The sequence below is a fragment of the Lissotriton helveticus genome, chromosome 12, assembly GCF_964261635.1.
Source record: "Lissotriton helveticus chromosome 12, aLisHel1.1, whole genome shotgun sequence".
NCBI classification, from domain to species: Eukaryota; Metazoa; Chordata; class Amphibia; order Caudata; family Salamandridae; genus Lissotriton; species Lissotriton helveticus.
Genome location: NC_136073.1, coordinates 770,842,424 through 770,868,263, shown reverse-complemented (window position 1 = coordinate 770,868,263; position 25,840 = coordinate 770,842,424). Strand labels below are relative to the sequence as shown.

General features: G+C 43.1%; 1 long non-coding RNA gene across 2 annotated transcripts in view; it reads right to left on the bottom strand.

Annotated features, from left to right (window-relative positions):
- Positions 1-25,840, bottom strand: part of LOC144798573 (uncharacterized) — a 69,285-nt gene that overhangs the window by 7,819 nt on the left and 35,626 nt on the right. For both annotated transcript variants that reach the window (XR_013603565.1, XR_013603566.1), the window contains exon 2: positions 10,349-10,507. This is a non-coding gene — a long non-coding RNA (uncharacterized LOC144798573). The remainder of the gene's footprint in view (positions 1-10,348; positions 10,508-25,840) is intronic.

Sequence of the window (25,840 nt, the reverse complement as noted above, 5' to 3'; positions counted from 1 at the left end):
ACACCTCCTGGTCCACATGGCTGCAGAGACAAGCTTTGCATCTTCACCTGATTGCAGATCGACATCCCCTGGTTCCTTCCCGGTCACTGGCTAGTGACCCAGACTCTGTCCTTTGTGCTTTCAGGTTCTTCTCGACTCCAATCCACCCTTGGATCCACCCGGACATCTTCCTCCTGGTCGCCTGCAGCATCTTCTTGCAGCTCTCTATAGGATTCGACGACCAAACCCGACACAACTTCACACCTATGCACCCGGCTTCCCTGGGTGAGGTATCTCGAGTACTCCGGTGCTCCCGTGGGTAGTATTTATCCAAGTGTCCTAGTTTAACTGGGTTTTCCCGTGGTCCATCTGGAAGTGTCCTGAATCAATTACTTTGTGACTTTTACGTTCCCATTGACTTTCTATGGTAACCAGCGTGTGTGTTTAGACACTGCACACGCGTCCTGTGGGTCTCCTACTCCCAATCCTTTGGTAGTCCGGTGTAGCCCCAGCGATTCTCTAGGCCCTAGGCTTACTCACCTCTCCTGCAGTGGTTCTTATACCACTTCTTTAGTATATGGTTTGTGAGGCCCCTAGGGCAGAATTGTATTTGTGCAACTTATAGTATGCTTATTGAGTAACTTGTGCTGTATCTCGAACTCTGACCTCATAAAGAGTGCAGAGGGGTTGTGTTAGTAATAAATACATATCTATTTGATATATACCTTGTGTGGTGTCCTTTCATCTGGTATTCAAGGGATTATTATTGGTAAAACAATTGGCTTCACATGCTCTCTGAAGTGTTAGCCTAAGACTGCTTCATCCATGCTACCACTAGGATAGCTGGTCTATAAGGTTGACTTTACAACCATCACCATAAGGGTCGTTTGGACTGGTGCAAGGTGCTCACTAGAATATTGAACATCATATACCAGGCCAACTTTTCACAGATAGCTCGCCATATCTGTAGGGTCCCTTCCTGCTTTCGGGAGTGATATCACCAACGCTTGCACCGTGGTAAGTGGTAAAGAGCCCTTCTCTAATGCTGTGTTATACAATATTTCCTATTGGGGCACCAGGGAATCAGCATAAGTAGCATAAAATTAAACTGGTAGGCCATCCCGGCCATGGGTTTTGTTGCGCGGGAATCCCCTCATGACTATCCTAATTTCAGACTGGGTGATGGGCCCTATCATTCCATTCTGGGCTTCCGCTGTGAGTTGTGGATATGTGAGGGCGGAAAAGAAAGCCTCCATATGGTCCTCCGTACTGTTACTAGGAGCACCGTACAGTGAGGCATAATATTGTCGGAAGGCAGCATTAATATCCCTTTGGGTGACGGCCCTATCCCCCTCCAGGGTATTGACCTCATTTATGAAAACCGCGGGGGGAGTGTCTCGAATCAGCCTGGCAAGCAAAGCCCCAGATTTATCCACTTCAGTGTGATTCCTCCACGAGTATGCTTGATAGTCTATGACCCGTAAGGATTCCAGCAATTCCGCATGCTTAATTCTAGCCTCCTGTAGTGCGGCCGGCTTATCTGCGTCAGTTATCGCGTCTTGTTCCAGCCTACCCATATTGTGTTCCACCCCCACAAGAGACTTATGAAGTTCTTGTCTAGTACCCACAGTCGTGCTGATTGCCCTACCCCTGACAACTGCTTTGAAGGCATCCCATTCAATCAACCTATTCAAAGCTGTGTTGCTGTTTTCTGCAAAATAATGCTCAATAGTGTCTAACATAGCAGAGCGGAATTCTGAATCTTCTAATAACTGTGGCCACATACGCCAGGTGGGTACCGGGGTGGGCACCCTGCCCCAATTAATGACAATCTCCAGTGGGTTATGATCCGAGAAAGTCTTCGGTAAGTATGTAGCCAGGGACACTTGCATAGCGATCCTCTTGGAGCAATATATCCTGTCTATTCTCGTGTGAAGTACGTGGACAGGGGAATAGAAAGAGTATTCTCTATGTGTCGGATGACGCATCCTCCAGACATAACATACTTTCCACCCTACAGCCCATCTACTCAGCACCTCTGCTTGTTTAAACACTCCCGCTCCGTGTAGGGGAGGGTGTGACCTGTCCAAGGCAACATCCATTACTGTATTAAAATCACTCCCTACAATCCAGGGATGTAGTTCCCACCCCGTCAGTGCAATATTTAACATACCCCAGTACTTATCTTGTTCAAAAATAGGGGCATATACATTGCCCAGTACCACAGATTGACCATCAAGCATCCCGCTCACAAATATGTACCACCCTTGTTTATCTATTCTCTGTTCCAGAGCTATGAATGGCACCCCAGGCCTCACCCAATTTGTAGTCCCTCTTGGAAAGCTGGAATACATAATGGAAAAAAATTGCCTTCTCCATTTCTTACGAAGCTTCACCATTTCACTGTCCACCATATGTGACTCTTGCAGGTATACGATCTGTGCTTTACGGCGTTGCAGATGCGCGTGTACCCTGTGGCGCTTCTGCACTGAACCCAGACCCCAAACATTCCATGTCAGTATGGTGTATTTACCAAGTGTATGCATTGTGGTGCAAGTTGTATTTGCTGAACAGCCAGCAGAATTTCCATGCTGCAGAGCCTACCCGGATCAGTTTCTACAATGGGACCGCCCCCCTCTTTAAAACCCCAATACTCGGTCTGGTCGAAAAACTATACCAGACCATACAACACAACTGAACATATAAGAACATGTTTAGTATATAAAGTGTTTCGCCATGTGGGGGACTTTGCCAGCACTTTGCATGCGGTGTGACCTTCGTCTCAATAGTACATAGAAACTCCTACTGAAACCTGGGCCATATAAGTACGTTGCTATTTAAAAAAATCACACATGGACCTTAATCAACAGTTACAAAATCACACCACAGTCGCAGGCACAATATAAGTAGGGGCTAGGTTAACCATATAGGTCATTAATTAACTGCGGAGTCGCAGAGGGAAAAAGGGCCACACTGCCTTCCGAGTACGTGTCGAACATTTCCCCTTCCTCAGAGAAGGTTTTGGCCTCCAATCTTGCAGTGTGCGTGAAGGTGGCTGCTGCGATAATCGCCTGTTATTTGTTCTGTTGCATCTGCTGCGAGGTGAGGAACTTCTGTATGGGATTCCTGCGCAAGCAGAAAAGGAAAATGTATATGGGAGGGTCTAGGGGGTAGTATTTATAGACCAACTGAACTCCACACCCCTAATTACAAACATATACAACTACGGGGAGAAAGTCACAGCCCACAGACCATCAAAACGGATTCCTTGGATATTGGGACTGGTCGACCGTGGATTCTGAAAAATCACACTAATTGCAATACAGATCGTGTGATCTACATGATCACATGTCCGTGCTCACTGAGGTATATCGGCCACATTACTCGCAAAATCAAGTTGCGCATCAGTGAGCTCAAAAGTACAATACGCTGTAATAAGCAAACCACGTGCCTGACAAACCATTTTTTGTGTCTCAAACATCAAGCAGATGACATGAGATGGTTGATCCTTGAACGCCCTATGATTCCCCAACATGTGACTGACATCTCCAGATTTCTGTTTATTAAGGAGCAAAAGTGGATTTTCAAGCTCAAAACTGACACAGAAGGCCTGAATGACAGCATTCCGTGGGTCTCTATTTAACATGCCTCTCATAGTGATACCCCGGCCATAAGTACACTATGCTGGCCTTGGATGGTATATCAGGCTTGATCTGCCTGTAATACATCAATCAGTTGCCATGTTAATTGATGGCAACTTCGAATCATCTTTGGTATACTAATAAGAATACCTCTAAGTATTGCCTGTCCTACTGGCATTCCGTTATAAACACAACTATTATCATGCCACAACAGGTGACTAAATGCGTGCACATAATAAAGATTGATACAGGGGTAAATCCAATTATGTGAATTCAGTTGTCAGACTTATGGCATAAGCAATAGCAGACAGTGATTTATTAGACTCTACACATGGCACCATCAGTTAAGGGCCTTATACCATTGTGTGCTAAGTACTTATCTCTTTAGATTTTGGACACTCGATATAATGATGTAGTCACGACGATGCCAACTTGTGCTGACACTAATATTCCCTTGACATAGAGCTGGATATGGGGTCAATGATAGCGCTTTAGTTTTAACTAAGTGATTACCAATTAAGTAAAATCACAAGAACATCTAATAGATGAGTATAATTGAACCCTGGCCTCTTGTCCCAAATCCTGAGTACTTGCAAAAAGTTGCAGAACCGAGACTCTACTCCGCCCTGCAACTAGTGCATTAGCATTATTGTTATTACATCTATTCAATGAAATTATGTTTTTTGACATATATTAGGTTACTAATAGATGAATTTACCACCATTTCCAAGGGAGGGGCAGATAGGTAGATCTAGTGAGTTAGAATCCTTTTTAGAAAAACCTCCAATGTATTACGTTCAGTACCGCAACTTGTACAAACGCTGCCACATCGAACTTGGAGCCGGGCGCGCATGCGCAGAAGTCGATAATATGCAATAACGCGCATGAGCGCGTGAACAGCATTTTGGCTGCACGCTGCCACTCGAGTGGTCGATCATGCCTAGAGAGCGGCGTGTCATTGAAGCGCATGCGCGCCTGAGGCAAACAGGCAGAGAAAGCGTCTGAGCTTTACGCGAGGCTAACAATTTGATCCATTAACAAAGCGCGTTATGTGAATGCTGAAAGCACAACATAACAACGCGGGCATCTATTGGCTAAATAGTTAATTGAGACTCATTAGGCCAATTAGCTCCGCTATGAGAAGGGACATCAAACCGTCCTCGGTACCTCCCACACTGCTTGCAGACTGCAAGGAGGCACCGACGGACAGGTAAAATGATCCTGGTTGGTTTTGCTAGTTTGGGTTCATCCTGTTGCCCAATCTTTTGGCCAATGTTTTGCTTGTTGTTGTGCTTGCCTCATTCTCGATGGACTTATATCTAATTAAGCACATGAGCAAGTACAGAAACTTTAGCTATGTGTTGAATTAACCCCTTGTAATATGACAGGTTCTTGTTTTTATAACACCTGTTACAGGACACCCCTTTACTGGGTTCATTTGCTCCTATCATGCTATGTCTATAAGAACAAGGGGCACATTATTGAGGGAGTCTATTCTGATACCTTACACATAACCCTTCATTTAAATCTAAAGTACTGGTTCAAAATCAATAAATGACAAATACTACGTCACGAAATTGAACCACTTCAAAAAAAGAACTTTATACGTTAGAGGCCGGCCTGCTTTCTTTCATGGTGTTGAATGTCATGGTCTTAGACTTTTTGATTTAGGTTTTATAATTTTGTTTCTTGAGTATAACAAAGGGACAAAAGACGGATGATGCAATTACCTCTTGTTCCCTTGTTTTACCTACAAATAGAGCTGGGCCTCAACCACCGAGCAGTTGCCGGGTGAGGTGAGGCTTACTCCCACAGCAAGCTGGGTGAGTACTTATTAGTTTTGAAGAAATAATTACCTAATTAGAGTTACGTAATGAATGGGCACAGTCGATTACAATGTATAATCGATTGATTGACTTTTTTACCTCTAAGCTCTGAGTATTTCTGTTCACCACTGTAAGTTTGACCTTCTTTTGACAATTTTTTTATGTTTTAGGAATGAAGAGATAGCTCTTACCTACATACACATGGGATCCATGTCTGGTAGGGTGGTAATATACCACTGATCTATTTATTTCCTTACGTGAAAATCTGGATGTACAACACATTTCACTAATCATTTTTTCCTGCAGTAGCACTCAACATCTATAAGGTCCTGAAGAAAGCCGGGCTATTTGGCCATACGGCTGAAACATGTCGACCTCACTCTTTGCCAGGAGATAGTAAATTCGTTCCATACTATCAGGCTGTTTTTATTTTATGGCATTGGGACAATACCTAATAAACTTATTTTTTGTCCTTTTAGTAATTTTTATCTTACACACGTTTATCACTTGCACTGCACTCCATCAGCTGTCTCATATCTTGAACAATTACTGCGGCTGAGATCTTTAGGGAGTATGAGGTCAAGTATCCATTCATGTTAGCCTTGGAGCAACATTGGCTACACCTGACCCTCCTCCCGTAGTTTTCCAGATGACGAAGCTTCGCCAAATGGGTGGGCTGATGGAGACTTCTCTCATGCCAGTTATTGGGCAAGCTATTTAAACCTGGTGAGCAGTTTCTTTGGAGCTTTTGAGGTTTTTTTGTCATACCAACAGACTGACTTTCTCCCCGTAGTTGTATATTCCTGCGCAAGCACCTACTGCTATGGCTAGCAGGCACTCCTGTACTGGTCCGACTCTTGGCGGTGGCTTGAGAGACAGACGTTACAGTGCCGGCTAATTCCATCACCTCCAGCCAGTCGTCTACATCACCAGGGCTCTCAAAAAATATGCTTTTTGGTCATGTAGTATTTTTAACCGGGCCGGGAAAAGCAGCGCGTATTTCAAGTTCAATTCTCTAAGTTTTCTCTTAACCGCTAGGAAGGAAGAGCACTGGCTCTGACCCATGACCGTATAGTCAGGGTATAGAGATACTTTGGCATTTTTTAAGTTTATCGGAGGCAATTCATGAGCCTTTTGCAGAAGAGTGTCTCCGTCTCGAAAATTCAGGAACATTACTATGAGACGTTGTGGAGGCGCCCCTGGTTTTGGGCATCCAGTAGGTATTCTGTACGCTCGTTCGATACAGTATTCTGTGGAGAGACCCTCAGTTGTGACATGATCCTTGAACCACTGCTCCACATAGTGCGTTGCATCAGGTCCTTCGCTCCTCTCTGGCAGGCCAATGACACAAATGTTATTCCATCGAGCTCTGCCTTCTGCGTCCTCCACTTGGTCCAATAGGGTGGCAACTTGATTCTGCAGATGCTTAACGTGGGTCTCACTCTGTGCCTGTTGTGGAGCCACCTCCCCCAGCTTCACAGTGTTGTCATTGACCTTGTCAGCAAGCTTCGCATGGTTCGCCCGAAGCAATGTGAGACCGGTCGTCAGGGTCCCAATCTGAAGCTCGATTGCCTTCCTGGAGTCCTGCACCTCCTGTAGAATTAGATTCAATTTATCCACAGGTTCGGACATGGCAGTAGGCGGGACACATCCAGGGGTGAGTGTGGCATCTGTGTGCTCCGCATGGTCGTGCCCCCGCCCTGGTCCTGTTGCTTCCTCCTGTGGCGCCCCATCATGCGGGTCGGTACAGAAAAAGACAAAATGGCTGACAGCGTGAACAGTGCCCAGCACCTTGGCAGCGCTCACCCAGCTCAGAGACCCAGCAGCCACCACTGTCCACCTCCGACTCTCTTCAATGGCCCGGACCCCTGCAGAAGCTATGTGTCACAAACCTGTCCGGCACAAGTCCCTGCGTACCGCGACTCAGCCACAGCACTTCCGGTCCAAGCCGCCCCATGACAGGTTAACGCACCAGCAAGGGAGGAAAGTCCAGGTGACCCACCCCAGCGGCACAGTGTCTGTCTCCCTGGCACCCCCAATGTTAAATGCGCCAAGCTCCACCTTCCACTGCCCACACGAAGATCCAGCACCGGTATCAGGAGCAAGGGTCAAACATGTGGCAATCGGGGCTCCACTGTCATTTCACCCCCAGCAGGATGTGCTTCAAATGCCGCTTATCCCTCTCAGCATGCCGCTGTGTAATCAGGACCCCAGCACTCCTCCTCCACTTCCCGCTGCCAGCTCTAATGGGATCAGACTTCCCCTTCCGGGCTCCGCTAGAGCCGTCAATCACGTCTGGGGAAGTAGGCCACACCACATCCCTGGACTCACGTGATCGTCCACCCCCAGGTTCAGGGCCGCATCTGTACCTTTGCAGCGGGGCGCCACACATGACTACCACAGCGCCGCCCGCCTCGTCAGCACAGAAAAGCCACAGCACCTACCGCGCACCACTCATATATGCAGGGGTGCCTCGCCCACTTGTTGCATCCAGGCCGTCTAGCTCCGGGCCTTTGCCGCAGCACCTCTTCCATCCACGCAGTCAGGCTCCGGGGCAATTATCTCTGCACACGCCCATAGTCCTCGATTGCAGATTAGCACTGAGTCCCAGCACCACCTCAGTCAATCTGTCCATACATCTGGGGACCCCGTCCTGCAGCGTTCAGTGCATAAATGCCAGGATATTGCGGCCCAGGTCCGGAGCTCATCTAGAAGAAGACCGCCATGCTCGGCTGCTAGTCACGCCTCCCTCATGGATGACATCCTGGTTATTGTTGACGAGTCTTCCTCAAATCCCACAATGCTTCCAGCTGTATGATTAGGGAGTAAACTACAGCTTCTGTCTCTCACCAGGATCCCCCCTCTTACCAGAATTCCCCTCTCACTAAAATCCCCTGAGGTCTTCTTCAGCAGGCTTCCACCGGACTGTGTGGACTACGCAGTATCGCTCCAATGCCATACTATAGGCTCATGGAGGAATCGCTACGAGTCCCACTTTCAAGTCACACACTCCACTTAGAGGGTAGTTGTTTCCATGTTGGTGTACTCCTGCCCTCCTGACTCTGGTGCACCGGTATTGACAGGACATCCTTTGGGGTAACCTGTTTCTGACAAGAGATCTTTGTGCTTCCTGGGACCAGCTGGGGAGCTGCTGTAGATGCATCTCTTGTGTCGGGATTCCTCTCTCACCAATGATCCCTCAGGCCTTTGCCCATGGATCGCCATGGTCTGGTGTGGATTGGTCAGATCCTCTTCTAGACCCCAGGTCCGAGGTCACTCTGTCATTGTAGGGGATAAGATAAAAACCATTTCTATACCAACTCAACCGACTATTACAGAATTCTTAAAAAAAACTGGGGATGGAACATTGGAACATATAAAAGAATCCCCAGACAATTTAGACTCAGAAACGGCAGCCCACAATTTGAGTACAGATCCGGATAATATGGGTGGAAACTCTGTAAATGCGGAAAGACAGGATGAGACCGCTAGGAACAGTAAAGAGGTTCGGAAGGAAAGAGAAGCCGGAAAAGAAACAGAAATAGAAATAGACACAGATCCTAGAGATAACAGAAAGGATGATAACGAGACTATGTCTGACCCTCAAATCTGTGGGCCACCAATTGATGAGGCCTCTGGCGTAAAGGGTGCCGTTATCAGCCCCGAAGATCTGTTTCAGGCAGTAGGAGATATCATCGCTGATGGGACAGATACGCTTTTCTCCCTTATCGAGGAGACACTGTAAGGCGTAACCGATTCAGACCACAGTGAACTTGACGATAGCTTGTCTTCACCCGGCTCCAGTTCTTCGGAAGCAGCAGAAACAGCACAGAAGAGACAGAAATCACGGATGAATCTTAAGGGAGTTAAAAGGTGTACTGAGACCCAGAAAAATAAAGGAAGGCGTTCAGGCATCCCTGGCTAGAAGTGGGACTATTCACACACAAGGATAACCAGCCCAATGACATCGACAACTGAACAGATGGTATCTCCCACTGGTGTATCTCAGGCAAAGGGGATAACAGATATGAACTCTGCATTGAGCACGATATTGGATACTATAAAAGAACATCGTGCAGAGACCCGGGCTGATGGAAAAAAAGCAAGACAGGCCACTAAAAACCTGGAGGGGGCAATACGTAAAGTCACAAAAACCTGTGTGGAGATTGGCGAGCGGATGAACTTTCTGGAAGAGAGAACAACTGCAGTCGAAAAGGAGCTGTCTGACTTTAAAGAGGATACTAAAACCCACGATGCTCAGCTCACCGATGCTATGTGGAAGCTGGAGGACATGGAGAACCGTATGAGGAGGAATAACCTCCACTTCTTAGGGATAAAAGAAGGCCTGGGAGGGGAGGACATACGTTCCTTCATCATAAATCTCATCATGAATCCTTCCCTGAGCTTACAGGGTGGGAGTGGGAGCAGGAAGTCCAGAGGGTCCACAGGTTCTCCTTTACCAGACATATAAACTCTGGCAGAGATACAAATCAACCAAGGGCCATATTGTTTTTTTGGGCAATTATATGCTTAGGCAGGCTATTTTTGAAAAAGCCCGTCCTGAGGCCAGACAGAAATATAAAGAATCTTCATTTTTTGTATGCCCGGATTTTTGTCATGTTACCGTAGAGCGTAGATGGTGACTCCGGCAAATGATTAAGCCCTTTCAGGATACTGGGTTTGAGGCCTTTTTACTCTCCCCTACTTAACAGAAGACGATCGTAAGAGGGGCAGTCAAGTTTTTTACCTTAGAAATTCAGGCTAGAGAGTATCTAGATCAAATCAGTTAAGATAAAAGAAATGCCTGAGGTTCTCATGTATCTGTGGGGTTAATTTAAATGAAAATGTTTTTCTCTTTATCTTCCTGACATTAGTAAAAGGTTATATATGCATTTCACCTACCAAGTGTTTCTTCTCTTTCCTCTGCTTCTCTCTCTTTCCTCCTCTTCTTCTCTTCAACACTTTGGTTTTAATAAAGTGCGGAGGGTGCTTTGGGGGGAGGAGCGCTGTGACGTTCTTTTCCTGTCTCCATCACACAGACCCTTCTTGGTCTGGCTGCCTCTAAGGGTAGGGGACGGAGGGGGGGAGGGGTGGTGGGGGAGAGAAGAAAGAGGGAGGTATTGTGACAACGTGAAGTGTAAATTGCAGCAGAACCGGGTAGCATATTATGGGTATTATTCAAATAGGTTACTAAAGATCAGAGAGCAGTTTGGTAGGAAGGCTATACAAGAAGATTTGCTGGTACAGCACAATATGTGTATTAATTTAGATATGGCAGAACAGCTGGAAACAATTTGTATGGGGAACCATGGCTAAAGTTCATATTGCGTCAATTAATATATGTGGGCTTAAAGATTTGGCCAAGAGGAGGAGGATACAGGATCTCAAGGTATTAAAGGCAGATATCTATTATCCTTCAGGAGACTCACGTTGGCAGGAACGATAGCAACTTACTTAACTCCCTGGGGTTGAAGGTAGCAGCATAAGCTACACAAGATGTGAAGACTAAGGGAGTTGCAGTTCTCATCAAAGGCAGTGCTATTTTAACCCTGGCAGGAATGTGGTTGATAAGAATGGCAGATGGGTATTATTGGAATGCAGGCATCTAACTGGTTCTTTTACATTATGTACAGTTTACGCTCCTGTTTTAGATGATCCTGGGCTATTCTGTTTTCTGGCCAATTAATTGCCATCTTGGCCAGCCCTGGTTGTGTTGTTTGGGGACCTGAACCTCAATGGGTCTAGAGACAAGCCGGGAACAGACGGAACCACTAGTAAAGGGCGGAAGCCACATTCGATGAGGGTGTTTAAAAATCTTGTAATGGATATTGGCGTGATAGATGTTTGACCTAAACTTAGAGCTCCTGAGCCTGGTTATACTTTTTATTCAGCTCCACATGGCAAGCTTGCCAGACTGGACTACTTTTTAACCTCGCCATGTATACTACAAGAGGCACATATAGAAATCTTCCCCAGAGTTATGTCCAATAATAACCCGATAGTCTTAGAGCAGAGGTCTTCAAACTTTTTTGCTCTGAGCCCCCCCTAAGCAAAATGTTTTGAAGTGGGCCCCCCCTCCAAAACTATATGGCAAGTATTTGGAGAGTGGAAGGAGTAGGGATGATCACAGAGGGAGAGGATCATGAGATCATTTCAGGGCTGCAATTCCGTAGCTCAGTAGCCACACTAATGATGGCTGTAGCCCTGAGAAGCAGGCTATCACTTCTTCTTTCACTCCTTCCCCGCCTTTTGTCTGACCATCACTTCAAACTCGAAACAAGTCTTGTCTCTTTTGGAAAGAAAATGAGCTACTGCATGCTGCCCCCCATTTTTGTGCCAAGGACCCCATCTGCTCTAACACTAGCAAAGAAAATGAGCCCCCATGTCCACTTTGCATTGCAAAGCATTCATAATTATGATGTAGTGGTCACCTGGGCACAAGTGTTACTGCACCAGTTTCAATAAGGATAGGTACTGCCTTGCTGTTGTCTCTGACGTTTGTTAAAATGAGCTCCCATCTCACACCATTCCTCTCCCTCCCATGTCTCATCATCCCTCTCCCTCCCATCTCTGTGTCACTTTCGCTCTTTGATGCCCAAATCAAGGTGAGGGTCTCCTCTGCCTAAGTTTAACCCCTCCCTTGGACCATTGTTTAGAAGATCAAAGAACACTGGCACAGCAATTATGGCCTGCAACTGCAGTATCAATGAAGCCTACAGCTCTGTGAAGAAGGCTGTTGACTCTGCCCACTAAACAGGGCTATTACTTCTAGGCTAGATTCCCAAAAAAAACTTTCTGTTGCTTTGTGTGAAAAACCAACATCATCAAAAAGTCTATTTAGCCCCCAGCCTCCCTCCCTTTTTGCTTGGGCCATGTTATGTGCATATATAACTGTTACAGGCACACAAGCACGCACGCACACACACACAGGCACACATGCACACACACGCACGCACACACGCACGCACGCACACACTTCATATATTTTACTCTCTTACATGCACACAAGAAATAACACTTACAAATATGTAGCTTTCTCTGAGACACCCATAAGCACAAACATTTTAAATAACCCAGTTGTTTCCTACACAGAAACACCTACCCACAGAAAGAATCTGAATCAAAACCAAAATACATTTATTGTATGATTAACTAAAATTACAACAGAATATCTTTCAACAGTAATAAGCAAGTAAAACGCGAAGAAACCCTCCCCCACGATTTCCCACTGGAATACAGAGGAAAGCAATCCAACCCTTAAAAGAGAAATCAACAATTCCTTAATGCCTTTTAATGGCTGTATCTATGCCTTTCAACGTTTACAATACTCCTCACCATTTGAAACGATATATTTGACCGACCATATCAAAAGCCTACCTTCCTCACACTTTTCAATGGGCTTTAACTGCTGCATGTAAAAGAAGACAGCCTGGAAACACGCCTTTCGCACTTCCAGGCTATCTTTTTTACATGTAATTGCAGACTCGTTGGCGCCCCCTGGGAACACATTCACGCCCCCCAGGGGGCGCGCCCCACAGTTTGAAGACCTCTAGAAAAGAAGAAGAATCTAGAAGAGCAGGAGTTTGAACCAATTGGAAGGGTTCCACAGGAGGAGGTTGCCCGGCTTGGGGCAGAAATTACACAAGAAGAGTTCTTTAACGCCTTACAAGCTCTCCCAACGGGCAAGGCATCGGGCACTGACTGCATTTCTATAGAGTTTGACAAAGTATTCGTTGGCGAGATACATCATCCTATGCTTGGAGTATTTCAGGAGATCAAGGAAGGGGCCATACCACCGGGCTCCTGGGGTGTCGCCGACATCGTCATCTTTCTAAAAAAGGGCAAGGATCCAACGAACTTAGGCTCATATAGACCTATAACGCTGCTAAACAGCGATGCCAAGCTTTATTCTAAAATGTTTGCCTCACGTCTGAACTCTGGGATGCCCCACCCTGTCTTATATAGCAGCATGGTTTTATACAATGGAGAGGGACTGTAGATCATGTTAGGAGGTTAATTACCCTCTTTGATGCTACTGAGATCGCTGCTAAACCTATGGGGGTAGCTTTATTAGACACGGAGAAAGCCTTCGACAGGGTGTCATGGTAATTTTTATGGTAGACGCTTAAGGCTTATGGCCTAGGGGAACCATTTGTGACAGCAATAAAGGTCTTATATGCTAACCCTGTAGCAAGACTACGAATTATGGGGGTAGAGACTGCCCCTTTTTCAATCGGCAGGGGAACAAGACAGGGCTGTCCTGCTTCCCCCTTATTGTTTGCCCTGTATTTAGACCCTCTTCTTAGGCGTGTGGAGGCCTCTTCAGAAATTATTCTGGTTAGTCTGCAAGGCGGTGATACCAAGTTGTTGGCCTATGCTGATGACGTGGCTATTATCTCGGCTGACCCAGACCGTGCAATGACAGCTGTCTAAAGTATTGGTCAAGATTTTGGGACCCAATCGGGCTTTTTATTAAATAAAGCTATAACGCAAATCATGACAAATAGGTTTGTTACAGGCATGGAGAACAGAACTGTTGAAAAAGCAGTTTATCTAGGCATTACCATCTCAGCGAAGTTGGATGATATAGTGGACCTAAACATTACCCCTATAATAGGGAAAATTAAAAATGATCTTCAACGCTGGGATAATCTGAAACTGTCAATAGTAGGGAGATGCAATCTCATCAAAATGATGATCCTGGCAACACTTCTGTATATTTTTGCGCAAACCCTTTGGAAATTCATAATGTTTGGTTTGAGCAAATAGAGAAGGAGGTCGCTAGGTTTATTTGGTGCTATAAGAGGACTAGGAGAACGAATATATACCTCTCCCTTCCTAGGGATAGAGGAGGTTGGGGACTACCTTCTTTTAAGCTATATTATTTAGCGGCTTCATTCCAATATTACTGGCCTCTCTTTGGAGTCAAGGAAATTGACAGGGGGGATCCTGGACAAGTACCAACGATATATGAACTACTGATAGGTGCTCAAGCTAATGGCTGTCTCCTGAAATTTTATGAGGCAAGCAACTTTAAGAAAACACGCTTCAAGGTATTGATTGCTGCCTTCCAAAATTGGTTAAGTATGAGGAAGAAACTCAGGGTTTAATCAGTATTCTCAGATAATTGGGAATGACCATATGCCCAGTGCACTGCAAGTTGCATGTCTGGCTAGGTGTGGTAAGAGTGGTATATATAGGATAGGGGATTTATTAGCTGGGGATCACATAACATCATTTGACGTAGTTAGACAAAGGTTTGATGTTGGCCCATGGACTTTTTAAAGTTTTTACAGCTGAGAGATTTTATGCTTTAAAAAGCAGGTGGTGAGGCAGGATTTGGACAAGTACCTTTGATGAATTTACTAACCAGTAATACTAGACTCTCGATTAATATATAGATGTTTGCAGGAAGGTGTGCCAGATGATTTGAATAAACATAGTCTGAAATGGCAGGATAGGTTGGAAGTCGAGGATTCCTGCTTTTTGAGATCAATAGAACTGGGGGACACTGTACTGTGTTCGGCCAATCTGCGGGCTCAACATTTCAAGACCATATTCGACTTATATATTACACCTGCGAAAATTGTTAAATCGGGTGATACTGAGGGGACCTCTTGTTTTAGATGCTCAATATTTGGTGTGGATCTAGTGCATATCTTCCCCACTTGTAACTGTATAGAATCTATTGGCCGTGAAATCACAAGCTTTTTACAACAGATTCTCAATGTTGATGTTGCTTTGACACTACAGCTGATGTTATTAGGGGTACATAACTCAGCAGGCAATGAAGGTGAAGAACTAATCTTCATAGCTATGGCAGTACTTAGGCTATGTGTTGCTTCGGCTTGGCTTGATCCTCAACCTCCAACCTTCCAGCAGTGGAAGGGACGATTCCTACACATATACAACTTAGAAAAGGCATTGTATGATAGGAGAGGCAGAAAAGACAGAATCAAAGAGAATAGGATCTGGGACCCTTTTTCCTCCTGAATTGCATCCTTCTCAGAAACTGAAACTTCCTTCTTAAGCCAAGCGCTAAAAAATCATGCGCTTTACTTGACTGCACTCTTAATTATGATTTCTTGGTTACTGTGTATAGAGTATTACTCGACTGTCTTCTGTTGATCAAATGAAAATTTATAATTTATGCTTGGAATGTATGTATAGGTAATCAATGCTGCAATTGCACTGTCTTTTTTCCTTTATACAATAAAATTAAAAATAAAAAGAACATCTGAGAATAAAAGGTGGTCATTAATCTCCCTTTCACAACTTGTTTAAAATGTAATAAATAAAATTACTCATTGAATCATTTTTTATACAGTCCAAAAAAGTGCATTTTCTGATGAAAATTAATGACCCTGGACCTGGCGAACTTTCTCCAGATGATCAGTAATGGTGATTTTTAATGTTTAATCTTTTGACTGTAAATTACTATTGCATGTGAATTATCACTTTTGGAACAAAAATAAGTGTGTTTATAGTCTTTTCCCGCCCGAAATAGAACAAAATAGAAGCTTATGAGTAGGAGGAAAAGTCTGTAAAAATAGCAATTTTTGTCATTGTGAGACTTTAAAAGTGGTTACTCAACTTGAGTCTTGAACCAATTGACATTTTGAATAATTTTTTGTACAGTCCAAAAATATCAATTTTCTGAAGAAAAATGATGACCCCAGACCTGTCAAACTTTCTCCAGATGGTCAGTAATGATGATTTTTTAATGGTTCATCTGTTGACTGTAAATAACTGTTGGATGTGAATTATCACATTATCACCTAAATTAAGTGTGTTTAGAGTAATTTTCCTGACAGAAATTGGTCAAAATAGCGGCTTCTGAGTTGGAGAAAACATATGTAAAAATGGATATTCCGGTCATTGTGAGGCTTTAAAAAGAGGTTATTCAACCCGAGGTACGATCCAATTAACATTTTGAATCATTTTATGTACAGCCCCAAACAATTTTCTGAGGAAAAATGATGACCCCAGACCTGTTGAACTTTCTGCAGATGGTCAGTAATGGTGATTTTTTTTAATGTTTAATCTATTGACTGCAAATGAGTATTGCATGTGAATTATCAATTTTAGACCTGAAAAAAGTGTGTTTAGAGTAATTTTCCTGCCCGAAAGTGGTCAAAATACAAGGTTATGAGTAGGAGGAAAAGTCTGTAAAAATGGCAATTTTTTCAATGTGAGACTGTGGTCACTGGGAGGCTTTAAAAAGTGGTTATTCAACATGAGTCTTGATCCAATTGATATTTTGAATAATTTTTTGTTCAGTCTGAAAATATCAATTTTCTGATGAAAAACGATGACCCAAGACCTGTCTACCTTTCTCCAGATGGTCAGTAATGGTGATTTTTTAATTTGTAATCTTTCGACTGTAAATGACTATTGCATGTGAATTATCACTTTTGGAACTACAATAATTGTGTTTATAGTCATTTTGATCCGAAATCGGTCAAAATAGAAGCACCTGAGTAGGAGGAAGCATCTGTAAAAATGGCAAGTCTGGGCACTCTGAGGCTTTAAATAGTGGTTTATTCAACATGAGGCACGATCCAATTGACATTTTTTATCATTTTATGTACAGCCCAAAAAAATCAATTTTCTGTCGAACTTAATCCAGATGGTCAGCAATGGTGATGATTGAATGTTTAATCTTTTGACTGTAAATGACTATTGAATGTGAATTATCATTTTTGGAACTAAAATAAGTGTATTTGAGTCATTTTTCTTGCCCGAAATAGGTCAAAATAGAAGCTCTGAGTATGAGGAAAAGTCTGTTAAAATGGCAATTTTGGTCACTGTAAAGCTTAGAAAAGTGATTATTCAACATGAGGAACGATGCATTTGAAATTTTGTATCATTTTATGTACAGTCTAAAAAATCAATTTTCGGATGATAAACGATGACCCCAGACCTGTCGAACTTTCTACAGATGGTCAGTAATGGTGATTTTTTAATGTTTAATCTTTTAAGTGTAAATGATGGTTGGATGTGAATTATCACTTTTTCAACTAAAATAAGTGTGTTTAGAATCATTTTCCTGACAAAAATTGGTCAAAATAGAGGCTTCTGAGTTGGAGGAAACATCTGTAAAAAATGGAAATGTTGGTCATTGTGAGTCTTTAAAAAGAAGTTATTCAACATGAGGCACAATCCAATTGACATGTTGAATCACTTTTTGTACTGTCCAAAAAATCAATATTCTAATGAACAGCGATGACCCTGGATCACTCTGACTTTATCCAGATGGTCAGTAATGGTGATGTTCGAATGTTTAATCTTTTGACTGTAAATGACTATTGCATGTGAATTATAACTTTTGGAACTAAAATAAGTGTGTTTTGAGTCATTTTCCTTGCCTGAAATAGGTCAAAATAGCAGCTCTGAGTAGGAGGAAAAGTCTGTTAAAATGCCAATTTTGGTCACTGTGAGCCTTAAAAAAGTGGTTATTCAACATGAGGCATGATCCAATTGACATTTTGAATCATTTTTTGTACAGTACAAATAATCAATTTTCCAGTGAAAAACGATAACCCCGGACCTGTCAAACTTTCTCCAGATGGTCAGTAATGGTGAGTTTTTAAAGTTTAATCTTTTGACTGCAAATGACTATTGTATGTGAATTATCACTTTTGGAACTAAAATAAGTGTGTTTAGATTCATTTTCCTGCCCGAAATCAGTAAAAATAGAAGTTTCTGAGTAGAAGGAAACATCTGTAAAAATTGCAATGTTGGTCACTCTGAGGCTTCAAAAAGTGGTTATTCAACATGAGGCACAATCCAATTGACATTTTATGTACAGTCCAAAAAAATTAATTTTCTGATGAAAGACGATGACCTTGGACCTGTTGAACTTTCTAAAGATGGGCAGTAATGGTGATTTTTTAATGTTTCATTTTTTGACTGTAAATGACTGTTGAATGTGAATTATCACTTTTGGAACTAAAATAAGTGTTATCGGAAACATTTGTAAAAATGGCAGTTTTGGTCACTGTGAGGCTTTTGACTGTAAATAACCACTGCATATGAATTTTCCTTTTTAGAACTAAAATAAGTGTGTTTAGAGTCATTCTGAAGCTGTAAAAAGTGGCTACTCAACATGAGGCACGATCCAATTGACATGTTCAATCATTTTTTGTACAGTACAAATAATCAATTTTCCAGTGAAAAACGATAACCCCGGACCTGTCAAACTTTCTCCAGATGGTCAGTAATGGTGATTTTTTAATGTTTAATCTTTTGACTGTAAATGACTATTGCATGCAAATTATCACTTTTAGAGCTAAAATAAGTGTATTTAGAGTCATTTTCCTGACAGAAATTGGTCAAATTAGAGGCTTCTGAGTTGAAGATAACATCTGTAAAAATGGAAATTTGGGTAACTGTGACCCTTTAAAAAGAGGTTATTCAACATGAGGCATAATCAAATTAACATTTTATATAATTTTTTGTACAGTCCATAAAATCCATTTTCTGATGAAAAACGATCACCCCAGACCTGTCGAACTTTCTGCAGATGGTCAGTAATGGTGATATTTTAATGTTTAATCTTTTTACTGTAAATAACTGTTGCATATGAATTAACACTTTTGGAACTAAAATATGTGTGTTTAAAGTCATTTCCTGCCCGAAATAGGTCAAAATAACAGCTTCTGAGTAGGAGGAAAAGTCTGTAAAAATGGCAATTTTGGTCACTGGGAGGCTTTAAAAAGTGGTTATTCAACATGAGGCACGATCCAATTGACATTTTGAATCATTTTTTCTACAGTCCAAAAAATCAATTTTCTGATGACAAACGATGACAATGCGTTAGTGGAGGAGGAGGAACATGGCGGTAGCAGGCTAGCCGCCGCGATACCCCGCTCTGGGCTCTCGTGGGGTGCTTGGCTTCCTACTGCTATTTGAGGATTATATTTCTGCACTAGCCCATGTAGCTTGACTCGAGTACCCCTCAACGGCCTCTTTTCTTTTCTTTGAATGAAATATCTATCACTGGAGCCGAAGATACCGAAGATTATTTACCGAAGACTTGGAGCCGCCGGCCCGCTCTCTTGTTACTCTCCATGCTTCTCCTCGCTGGGGGCGTGTACTGCTCTGACCCGCTCTGCTCCGACCCGGTCTCCGCACACCTGAGTTCTACTCTCCCGCTGCCGGCTCACTGCTCTGACCCGCTCTGCTCCGATCCGGACTTCGCACACCTGAGTTCCACTCTCCCGCTGCCGGCTCACGCAGCTCCGCGGTCACAGATTCCCTGGTTAACGCCTTGGAGGTGGAATCACGCCGCCCTGGAGCACCGCCGGGTGAGGCAAGCTCGTTCCTTAATCAGAGACGCTTTTTCAGCGGGTACAGTCAAAGGGGGACACCGGGCCGCGACGGTGACGGTGAAGGACAGTGCCACAGTCGGGAGCTCTTTGACGCCGGCCCCTGCTCGGTTGAAAGCGACAGAAGGCTTTGCTTCGTCTGCTCAGTCTGTGAACGAGGTGAAGGGGGGCCAAGGGAGGGAGGCGGTGGAGGCTGCTCATCTGTTAGAAGAACTGTATGAAAGTCAGTCCAGGGCTCAGTCTGTGAGTCCTGTGGTGGGCTCTGTGGGTTCTGTAGCACTCGAGGAAGGTCTTTTGGTGCTAGGGACCTAGAAACAGGGTAGCAGCAGAGTAAAAAACCCATATTTTCTCAGAAATCGAGCCACGATTCAGCCTGAGTTGGCTACAAAATCGCCCTCAACAAAAGCTAGAAAGGGTCACAGAGGACGGAAAACAGTAAAAGTAGGGAGTGTACAATATAGCCGAGTGGGGGGGGCGAATTCAGACAATTCACAAGAGGACTGTGATGATAATATCGCTGCGGGCCCTAAATTAGTAATTCCACTCAGCACAACATCCACTAAACCCAGTAGTATTACTGGAGGCACTAATAAAACGTCTGCTAAGTCCTATTCCTACCTCTCAGCGGAGGCAAAACCTAAACGATCAAAGAAATCTAAGGCGGTAAAATCTGTTTTGAATTCGGGCTCAAAGATAACACCCTCACTGCGGTCTTATTTTAAGGCAATACCCCAGGTTTTGAGCCTTGTGCAGAGTAGCCATCCTTCTACTAGAGTATTCTCGGAGAAAACCGTCTATTTAAAAACAGTGGGCAGTATGGCAACTCTCTCTCTAAATGGTGATAACATTCATCCAGGCACTACGCTAGAAAACTCTGCTGTTACTGATGACAGTAATGGCAGTAACGGCAGCGATAGTGCGATCATTTCTTTAAACCCTGCCATTCCTTCTATCAACATAGGGTTGGAAGACTCTGCTTTTCTTGAAAGAAGCAACAATCGGGCACCAGTGTCAGTGTCAGATGACCAGCTCCGAATTTCTGAGGTCTCTCCAACTCCGACTTTAGACCAGAACACTCAGAGCACTACACTGCAATTAACTCAGTCCTCTTTTCCTTTCAGCTCCGAAGTACAATTGTCACCAGAAGTTAATGTTTCTACTGCGTCTCTGGATCTCTCTTCGGTTTTAACTATGTTCTCTACCCTGACAGCTGACATTAAACGAGGATTTGAGGAGTCCTCTAAAATCCAGAGAGAGATTAGGTCTTACTGTGAATCACTGGACAGTAAAATTGACGGACTGTTTTCAAGGACGGGCGCCTTGGAAGAAACAACAGCAGTAATGTCCATAGAACTAGACAATGCCAAGGAGGAAATAGCAAAGCTAAAAAGAGAGGACACTGTATTGGCTGAAAGAATAGAGGTGCTTGAAAATAATGCTAGGCGATGTAACATTCGCATCCTGAATGTACCAGAAACAAACGAGGGTTCCAACATTAAGACATATATAATCCAACTCCTAATAAAATCCTTAAACTTAAAGTATACAGAGGAGGAGCTCAGTCTGGACATTCAACGAATCCACAGGGACCCGTTCAGGCGTAATCTGCAGCGTGAAAAGCCCCTCAAGATCCTAGTAAACTTCCACACGTTTCAACTGAAGGATCACATTCTAAATTTGGCCCTAAAACAAAAATCTCTGACTGGTGAAGGTTTCTCCTTTCAAGTGCGCTCTGATCTGTCAAGGACAACCCTTGATAGACAATGGGAACTGGGACGGAGGATAGAGGCATTTAGAAAGCTGGGGGCATCTGTCCAGCTGAGTTTTCCTGCAGCCTTGAAGATTATGCTGAATAATAAAATGTTTAATGTTCGCACAGTTCAAGCAGCAGATGAATTATTGTTAAGCTTGGCCTCCTCAAAAAACTGACGCTAGTCTTTCTTCTTGGCTCAGTAGTCTGAGGCTCTTTCTTTTTTTTCATTTAGCTGATTATAGAGTCCACCTATGGACGAATATGTAAAAAGGGAGGGGAAAAAGGAAAGAAAAAGAAGAGGAAAGGGGGAAAAAAGCCTCAGCTTAGTTTAGCGTTAACTTTTAATGTAGAAAACAAATGCAATAGCTTACCTCAGAAAGTAGACATTGGAAAAAAGAAAAAAAAGTGGGTGGAAAGAAAAAAGGGAAAGGAAAGGAAGAAAGGGGGAGGAAAAAGAAAAAAAAAATACGGAATTACTCTAAACGAACACAAGTTCCAAAGGGAAGGGAGAAAAGAAAAAGAAAAAAAAAGGGGAAGAAGGAAAAAAAAAATGAAAAAAGGGGAAAAAAGGAGGGAAAAAAGGAAGAAAAAAAAATGTGTATATGTGTATATATATATATGCATACAAATTGCAACAGCTAATCACAGGAGTATGTGATTTCTTATTCTACCACAATAAAACCCTATTGATACCAGTTATATAAAGGGAGGAAGGGGAGAGAGAGAAAAAAGAGGGGAAAAAAGAAAAAAAAGAAAAATATATATATATATATACATATATATATATGTGTATATATATATAAATTGCCAAAGCAAATCACAAGTAGCACGAGTTTTGATATTCTACCCCATAGAGATACCAATTAATGTTATATACTCAATTTGAAGTGAGGCCTCTAATGGCTCGATTGAAACTAGACAAATTTAATCCTCTAACAATTTAAATACGAACGCCTCGCTTGAGCCTGGATAGAGTATCAGGGGTATCACATACCGGATTTGTTCCGGTTGGTTAGTCAGGGGTTCCTCAGGGGAGGCGGGGTGGTGTTCACGTGGGAAAGGGTTAGGGTGAAAAAGTTAAAAAGCTTCTCACCACTAACATGGCAGCCGACAACTTGATGAATGGGCAATGGACGAATTTTGATTTTTTTTGTAGTACTAAAGGGTATGTGTCGGCTGGACTTCTAGTTATTATTATTAGTTACACCATCAGATATGACAGTTATGAGTGGCATTAAGATTCTCTCCTGGAATGTTAATGGCCTGCGCACCAAACCTAGATCCAATACAATTGTACAATACATCCGTGATTTTGATGCGCAGGTCATTATTCTCCAGGAGACACATCTGGTTGAGACTGAAGTATTGGACTTGGTAAAAAAGAACAGATGGGTAGATTTATCAGTGACTACATCTCAGACAGTTAATACAAGAGGGGTTGCTATTCTACTTAAAAAAACAGTCACAACAAGACTCTTGAAACAGAGGGTCGATCCTTATGGGAGGTGGGCTATCGCGGCTGTCATGATAGGGGGAACAAGTCTTACTTTGGTTGGTTACTATGGGCCTAACCGTGACGATCCATCTGCCCTGGCTACGTTGTTTTCCGAGCTTTTACATTTTTCGGAGCCCATGATAATAGCGGGAGACTTTAACATTGTGCTTGATCCTCTGTTAGATAAATCTCCTTCTAGTCGACAACAGACCCACTCTAAATCTAGAGATCTTTTAATTAAAAGTATGCATCAGTACGGATTTAATGATATTTGGAGGGTAAGGTCGGGTCAGAAATCCGGCTTTTCCTTCAGAAACTGTAAGTACCGTCATAGATCTAGGATCGATCTTATATTGGTAAACAAATGTTTAGAAAAATCAGTTAGGAATATTACCTATCTACCATCTCATCTGTCCGATCATTCGGCGGTACTCTTAGACCTGGAAATGCAGTCTCAAACCCCGACAAGGTCTTGGTCAATTGACAGATCTTTTCTTACATCCTCTGAAGATCTGGAATATGTTAAGGTGGAGACGCGAGAATTCTTTAAAATTAACATAGGTTCGGTGTGTCCAAGTTCAGTATGGGACGCATTTAAATGTTTCTTGAGAGGGGTTATTAAGAACAAAACCTCGTTTCGTAAAAAACAATACACCCAAGAGGTTACACTGTTAGAGGCTAGCATATTAACAGCCCAATCAGAATTAGAAAACCTGAACAAATGCCCAGATCATGTCATACAAGCTAAGCAGGACGAGCTGATGAAGCTTAAAGGGCAACTGGCTTCTGTATTAAATCAGCGTATTATGCAAAGGTGGGAAGCCAGTAAATTAGCTAATTTTGAATTTGGCCAAGGGGCGGGAAAATTACTAGCCTGGAAGTCAAGAACAGATCAGACTCAAAATAATATCGAGTCTATAATTACTGACTCCGGTATAACATCTTCGGACCCAGAAATAAGGTCAGCTTTCAAAGACTTTTTCCAGATTATATATCAAGAGGACAATAACATCACCGCGACTGATGTAGTGAATTGGTTCAATAAAATTTCACTACCTGTACTCTCTACAGAGCAAATGAATTTGTTGGACCTTCCTATTACGGTTGAAGAGGTATCTTCTGCTATATCAAATAGTAAATCTGGAAAGGCGGCGGGCCCGGATGGCCTACCGGCAGAGATATATAAACAAGTAGCAGCTGATATCGCTCCCTTTCTAACCATACTATTTAACCAAATTCTGGTACATGGCGATTCACCCCCATCATCATGGAATAAAGCTTCTATCACGCTTATCTTGAAACCATGCAAAGCATCCACCGCCTGCGGCTCGTACCGTCCAATTTCAGTCCTAAATGCTGATTACAAAATCTTCGCGTCAATATTGGCCAAACGATTGGGGCAGGTAGCCCCCGCAGTCCTACATTCTGACCAAAAGGGCTTTGTTAAAGGTCGTCAACTTTATGAGCTGATATATGACCTTATAGGTGCAATTGACATGGCAACTAATGCATCACAACCCTTGGCTATTCTTACTCTGGACGCAGCCAAGGCCTTCGACAGGGTGAACTGGGTATACCTGTTGGGGGCCTTGGAGAAGTTCGGCGTGGGTATGGCCTTCCGCAGAGCGGTGGAATTATTATACCATAACCCATCGGCCTCGGTTTTGGTTAATGGAGGTCTATCGGAACCTTTTACCATTACAAGGGGCACCCGGCAGGGCTGCCCACTTTCGCCCCTGCTCTTCGATATTTATATAGAGCCTTTAGCCCAATTAATCCGTGAAGATAGTAACATCGTTCCATTTAGATACAGAGATTGGGAAAAAAAAGTATCATTGTATGCCGATGATCTCATGATCTTAACTTCAGATATTAGCACTGCGTTTCCGGCAGTCATCAATTTAGCACAACAATTTGGCAATATTTCTGGCTATGAAGTCAACGCCACAAAGACGGAGATTATGGCATGGAACACTACAACAGCGCTACTTCCGGTACAACCTTGTGAAAGCTTGAGATACTTAGGCATTAAAATCCTAAAGGACATTAATCAGATTGCCCATACAAATTTTACTCTGGTCGCTAAAGATAGTAGGAAACTAATGAATTCTTGGAGCCATCTTCCATTAACGCTCCTGGGACGTTCCAACTTAGTTAAAATGTCTATTCTACCTAGGTTGACCTTTATTTTTAACAGTCTACCACTTTACTTTGACAAAAAAATGATAGCAAAGCTGCAGAGCGACATCACTTCATTCATATGGAGGAACAAAACTGCAAGAATATCCTGGAATAAATTAAGGCGGCGTAGGGAGAAGGGGGGTTTGGCCGGCCCAGATATTCAGATCTATGCTTGGGCCTTCCAGCTGACACATGCCCAGATACTACTTAAAACTCCACCAAATCAGGGTATTGGCTCCATGTTTTCAACACTATTAAAATGTGAAGGCGTAAACCAGATGGGATTTCTATTTAAGTTTGGAGACCCAAAATTCTTTAAGAAAATTAAGTTAAAGATATTGCAAGGCCTAGTGAGAACTTGGTATAACCTTAGAACTACTACCAAAATAGGTTACCATTCTAACGGTTCCCCTATATGGGATCTTCCTGCTCCCCCGGGCTGGACTAAAGATGCTTTGATAAGCCCACTAAAAGAGGCTGGAATTTTAACCTGGGGAGATTTGTTCTTCGAGGGGGAAATGCTTACATGGGAACATTTAGTTAGCCAGGTAGGCCCCAATCTCTCTATACTTAAATTCCTTCAAATCTCAAGTTGGGCGCAAGCACAAAAATCAGCTCCTGCACGTCATTCACAA